This window comes from Otolemur garnettii, unplaced genomic scaffold (assembly GCF_000181295.1).
Source record: "Otolemur garnettii isolate 467f Iridium unplaced genomic scaffold, OtoGar3 scaffold00236, whole genome shotgun sequence".
NCBI classification, from domain to species: domain Eukaryota; kingdom Metazoa; phylum Chordata; class Mammalia; order Primates; family Galagidae; genus Otolemur; species Otolemur garnettii.
In genome coordinates, this window is record NW_003852631.1 from 1,340,935 (window position 1) to 1,346,138 (window position 5,204).

At 42.6% G+C, this 5,204-nt stretch overlaps 1 non-coding gene across 1 annotated transcript; it reads right to left on the reverse strand.

Annotated features, from left to right (window-relative positions):
• Positions 1–999: 999 nt before the first annotated feature.
• LOC111722321 lies at positions 1,000–1,059 on the reverse strand. Its single transcript, XR_002771153.1, has one exon. It is a non-coding gene; the product is annotated as a U7 small nuclear RNA (small nuclear RNA).
• Positions 1,060–5,204: the final 4,145 nt, after the last annotated feature.

Genomic DNA, 5,204 nt, shown 5'->3' on the forward strand with positions numbered 1-5,204 from the left:
CTTAAGCAATTCTCTTGCCTCAGCCTCCCAAGTAGCTGGGACTACAGGCACCCGCCACAATGCCCGGCTATTTTTTTGTTGCAGTTGTTGTCATTGTTGTTTAGTGGTCCTGGGCCAGGTTCGAACCCACCAGCCTCAGTGTATGTGGCTGCTGCCGTAACCACTATGCTATGGGCACTGAGTTGATTATTTGCATTTCTAACAAGCTTCCAGGTGATGCTGCTGATGTCCAGTTGCTTCAATTTTTAACTATCTCCACAATAGGAGATATATTTTACATCAAAACCTAATACCCACATGTGTTCATCTGTGAAATTGCACAGATAATTCTTTTTTTTTAGACAAAGTCTCACTTTGTCACCCTGGATCGAGTGCTGTGGCTCCTAGCTCACAGCAATCTCAAACTCTTGGGCTCAAGTGATCCTCTTGTCTCAGCCTCCTGAGTAGCTGGGATTACAGGTGAAGGCCACAATGCCCGGCTATTTTGTTGTTGTTGTAGTTGTCATTGTTGTTTTAGCAGGCCCAGGCCGGGTTCGAACCTCCAGCCTCAGTGTATGTGGCCAGCATCCTACCCACTGAGCTACAGGCACCACCCTGCTCATTCATTTTAATATGGTATTTAACAAAACTTTACCATACACCACATTCCACTGGGTATAGGATAAAAAGAAAAATAGGCCAGAACTTTTTGCAACTTACGATCTTTTGGGGACCTTGTGCTTGCTTCGGCAGCACATATACGATCTTTTGGGGACCTCAGACATGTGAAATAATTACCCCTCAGGGTACAAGTGCATCAGATCAGTACAGAGGCCACACAGAGAAAGGACCGAAGAATCTGTGGGTCAGGATCTTGGCATCAATTAGATCAATTAATTTATCTGGGCAATGACAACCTCACACCAATCTTCAAAAAGCTATACAAATCTTCCTATCTAAGATGAACTGTTTAAACTTTCTACATCTTTATACATTTTAAAGTTTTTTTTTTGCATGGAAAGGAGTCTTCCAGCAGAGACGGGAAAACCTGCTAGACCTATTCTAAAAGCTGTAACACTCCATTTGAAGTTTCTAATAAATTTGGTAAGTTGGTCACTTGACCAATTGAACATTGACATTCAGTAAGTGATTTTTGCTTAACTAGTCTGCGTTTTTTTGGGGGGGGTGGGGGGGAAGGTCGCCAGGAACATCCCTTGAAAAATGCATAAGAGTTTGAATGGGAAGGATCATGGAGAACTGATAAAGAAAGATATTCTGTGAAGAGGGAACAGCACATGTGACAGCTTGGAGGCTTGGGAGGGAGTGGCACATTCTGAGTGCAGCGTAAAGAGATGGAGGTGAAGAGGCAAGGAGAGAGAAAGCTGCAGAGAAGGTCAGGGCCACAGCCTGTAGGGCTTCGTGGTCCTTGGTCCCATGGAGTTTTATCCTATAGGAAACAGAAGCCATTCAAGGATCCAAAGCCAGTAACTGAAAAAATCAGCTTTGCATTTTAGAACGTTCGTTCTGGCAATGGTATGGAGGGTGAACTCTGGAAGGAGGAAGTCCACTGCTCAGAAGGCAGCAAGCACTGGGGTCATGAGGAGGGCGAGCTCTGGATTCAGAGTGCTGGGATTCAAAACCGCCTCTGCCACTTGGCACCTCTGGGCTGGGGCAATTCCTTAGGCTCTCTGTTGACCTGCTTTCCTCCTCTGTAAATCAAAAATAATAATAGCTGTGATAATTAAAAGAAACAATGCATATAAAGCACTTAGGACAGAGCCTGCCATATAGTTAGCTCTCCATACAGGTTTGCTATTATTATTAAAATATGATGATGATTATATTTCAGAAGTTTAACAGAAAACATAATGACAGTCTGAAGTAAGGTATGGGCCTGGGAGATTGTAAGGAGGCCGTGGGGATGAGAAAGCTAAGGAGTGGATTTGACAGGCTTTTTAGGTGACTAGATTCAAGAGGGGGAGGAGGAGAACGGGTTGGGTGGCAGAAGACAATGGATTTTATTTTAGACACTATGAGTTTTAGACACAGTGGGTCTTAAGGTGAAGATGTCTAATCATCAGATCGATATGCTGGCTTGGAGCTCAGTAAAGAGAGGTGAAGGCCACATGAGGCAAATATTAGGGTAAGAGGCTGATTACAAATAACTGCACTGATGTGCACATTTTAATCATCTATTTGGCCCAGAAGTGTGTGTGGGGGGGGGGGGCAGCGCCTGTGGCTCAGAGGAGTAGGGTGCTGGCCCCCTATACCAGAGGTGGCAGGTTCAAACCTGGCCCCAGCCCCCAAAAATAAAAACATATTAAGTACCCAGAAGGGAGGGAATCTTCATGATTATCTTCAGTAAAATCTTGCCTATATTAGATGTTCAGTAAACAGCTGATGACTTGAGGTCAGCTTGGAAAGACCGCAAGATGATGCAGCGATTTGTGTGAAGGTCACAGAAAAGGAGCTTAGAACTGAGAACAGGGTGGCCTTTGTGAGTGGAGTTCAGGTAGAAACGAACAAAATTTCACTATGAAGTTCTGAGATTAGCAAGGACAGAGGTTCTCAAAGATCAGAGGGGAGAGTGAAACAGCCAGCATATCTCCAGGGAAGGCGTATTCTTTCTGGAGTATTTTGTATTACACAAGTCATTCTGTAAGATTATGTTGCGGTTTGGCTGTTTCAAATTGACTTTGAAAAAGCCTTGTTTTGCGGCTGGCTGTGGTAGCTCACCCCTGTAATCCTAGCACTCCGGCAGGCTCAGCCAGATGGATTGCCTGAGCTTACAGGTTCAAGACTAGCCTGAGCAAGAATGAGGCCCATCTCTGCTGAAAATAGAAACACTAGATGGGTGGTGTGGCACATGCCTGGAGTCCCAACTTACTCAGGGGCTGAGGCAAGAAGATTGCTCCAATCCAAGAATTTGAGGTTGCTGTGAGCTATGACTCCACAACACTCTACCTAGGGTGACAGAGTAAGACTCTGTCACCCAAAAAAAGAAAGCTTATTTGTTTTGGAGACAGAGTCTCACTATGTTACCCTCGGTAGAGTGCTGTAGTGTCACAGCTCACAGCAACCTCAAACTCTTGTGCTTAATCCTGATCCTCTTTCCTCAACCTCCCAAGTAGCTGGGACTACAGGCAGGTACCTGCCACAACACCCGGCTATTTTTGGGTGTTGTTGTTGCAGTTGTCATTGTTGTTTGGCAGGCCTGGGTCGGGTTTGAACCCACCAGCCCTGGTGCATGTGGCTGGCGCCCTAGCTGCTGAGCTATAGGTGCCAAGTCAGAAGCCTTATTTTTGAATTAGGATTTGCCTAAAACAAATGAGCTTAAAGGTTAAAATTGACAATATTCTTAACAATTTGATATAATTCTAGTTTAAAAAAAAAAAAAAGGAAGAAAGAAAAAGAACCACTGCCACCAATCAAAATTCCAACAATGACAGTCTCTTCCACCCGCCTCAAGAAACAAAATGAAGTAAAACAAACAAAACAAAAAAGATTTTATTTATTGCATTTCAAACTCATTAACTTTATTGGAAATCATTTAAAGTTGGTGGAATATTCTTAATTGGAGACTCAGGTGACTGTGTGATTCTGCATATTTTCTGTGGGATGCCAAGTATGTTCTGGGGGTCATGGTAGGGAACAGAGAGGGCCTTTTCCATGATTGTCTCAAGATATTTCTCTGAGGATGGGAGAAGTAGAGAAGATTTATTTTATTTTTTTCCTCTGGTGCATCTTCCATTACCATCTTGCTAATCTGAGTGTTACGGGAAGGCCAACTTCCTAGTATCATCATCCCAGAAGCCCAGCAGTACAGAGGATGAAGGTGAACTCAACTTGACTCCACTGACTATCTACCTAAGAGAAATCAGAGGCATGTGGATTGATGGATGCCACAGCCTGGAGTAAGCTCTAAGACTTGTGTTCTTGAAGGGCAGCTGCTAGCCACAAGTGGCTAATAAGCACAACTGAGAACTTGGCTAGCCCAAACTGAGGAGCTCTGTGAGTGTGAAATACACCTGTGCTTTCAAAGATAGTTTTAAAGAAGGATGTAAAATAACTCACTAATATTTGCTTATTGCTTACATGAAATGATGTTTTGCTTGCAGTAAGCTAAAAAATATATTATTATTATTAATTAATATATTGTATTAAACTTACCTATTCCTCCCTTTTTAAAATTTGGCAACTTGAAAATTTTAAATTATGGCTGGGTGCTGCGGCTTATGCCTTAATCCCAGCACTCTAGGAGGCCAAGGCAGGTGGATTGCTTGAGCTCAGGAATTTGAGACCAGCCTAAGCAAGATCAAGACTCCTCTCCCTACTAAAAATAGAAAGAAGGAAAAAACTATAGCTGGACGTTTTGTTGGGGGGCCTATAGTCCCGGCTACCCAGGAGGCTGAGGCAAGAAGAACTCTTGAGCCCAGGAGTTTGAGGTTGCTGTGAGCTATGACACCATGGTACTCTACCCAGGTTGACAAGAGTGAGACTCTGTCTCAAAAAAAGAAAAGAAAAGAAAAGAAAATTTAAAATTAATATGTGAGTTACAACGTATTTCTGTTGGACAGAGTCTAAGGCTTAACACCATCAAGGGGCAGATATATATCCTGGTCTTGACAAGATGTAGAGCTTACAGGAATTTGTCTCTTAACATGTGAATCATACCCAGTGGTGTATAAATCTAGTTTTATTGCGTGCATAATAGCTCTCTGCACATCCAGAGAGTCTTTCATCTGAAGATCTCAAACATTAATTAATTCCTACTGAATAGCCAAGGAAGACTGGTATTCTTACTCCCATTTTACAGACAAGAAAACTGAGGCACACAGAGAGATACTGAGAGATTTAAATGATTTGCCTAGGGATACAGTTCAGGGTGGCAGAGCTCTGAATAGAAACTGAGTCATCGTAATTAATCACACTTCTAGCCAGCAAACAACATTTTCTTTTCCCAAACAGGTAAACTCCTTCAAGGTAGGGAGCACTTTTTTAAAATGCTATTTCCACCTAGGAGAGTACTGAATGTACAGAGAATGTTATAAAACGGTACAAGCACAAAAGTGGTAAATAAGTGACCTTCTTGATTGTATGGAATTTTTCAAATGCCCTCTGGGGAAGGAATTATTATTATCTCTTAGTCTGGAAAGAGATAAACAAACCCCACCTTTGATTAGCTCACTTGCTTTTAAAATTAGCTTTCCTACTTTGAAGAGAAC